Here is a 1,207-nt window from a genome sequence, read left to right as displayed (position 1 = left end):
GAACTGAATGTTGTGTTTTCGTGACTGCAAATAACTTTTCATTCTTGCTCGAATGTGCAAAAATTTGTTTTTCTATGATTGTTTGTCTTAATGCCAGTGTTTGACTTCAGCTTTAGTTTTTTAGTTTGTTGTGTTTTGCATGTTAAGATTATAAGACTTCAGTTTTAAAGTGTTTTCATAGATATACGATATTAGAATTAATTTACATAATTTACACATCCATACTGCATAGAGTTAAATATATATGTTTTTGCCGACACGTGCCCACAGTCTTCAAAAGCTTAGGGGGCGTGGATGCATTCCTGTACAAACAAACCTTCACTTCCTTCTGAAATATGCTCGAGAGAAACGTGGGACCTCAAGCCGAAGAATGCTACAAGGCGACTCAAAGATAGGGAGCGTTAGATCTGATGTATTAAAAACTCCAGTGAGGTGATGATTGTTAAGATGTTACATCTGAGGAATCTACTCTAACAACTGACCGATGGAGGTCAAACATTAAAACATCCAAAGACAGAAATGTGACGTGATGACTGACCAATCAAAACACTCAGCTCCACTCCGACACACGAAGGTCAAAACTACTTTATACAAGAGCGAGGGAGTTTGAGTCCACGTGAGTTCCCTCCACGAGTCAGCAGGACTTTAAAGAACTGTGGCTCTTTTTGCACGCTGGCTGAATACATCCAGCTTTAACCTGCACCTCAACAAACATTCGTCAGTGCCCCCCTGAAATTAAAATGCACCAAGTGAAAAGATCTGACATTAAAATAAGGCAAAAGTATTTGTTTGACTCACTACGTGTTTGGATTTTCAGCTATTTTCAAGAGACGGACAGAAAGAACTCAAGTTGTGTTTGTGAAAAAGAGAAAACTGGACTGACGTAGTTTGATTTGATTTGATTTGACAACTATGAAATCACGAAGTAAGAAATAAACCAGTCTGACACTAAGGTGAGAAGGACCAACAGTCCAGACCTTTGGTAATGCATAGTTCTTTCCTGAATGTCTCACACTATCCATCATTAACTCTCAGCGTCTGCTGCTCAAAGCCGCTCTAAAAAAATAAAGAGCAATGACAATAACAAACTAATGGCTCTTTTTTCTTCAGGTAATCTTTGTACAGCTTCAGCAGTTTTGGCTTCCTTTGGTTTCTGAACCAAAGAGATGATCTAGAGCAGTGAAGCAGCCTTCTCTCCTCTCTCCTC

The sequence above is a fragment of the Limanda limanda genome, chromosome 11, assembly GCF_963576545.1.
Source record: "Limanda limanda chromosome 11, fLimLim1.1, whole genome shotgun sequence".
Taxonomy (NCBI): Eukaryota; Metazoa; Chordata; class Actinopteri; order Pleuronectiformes; family Pleuronectidae; genus Limanda; species Limanda limanda.
The sequence above is the reverse complement of the archived record's forward strand: the minus strand, read 5'-3'. Positions refer to the sequence as shown.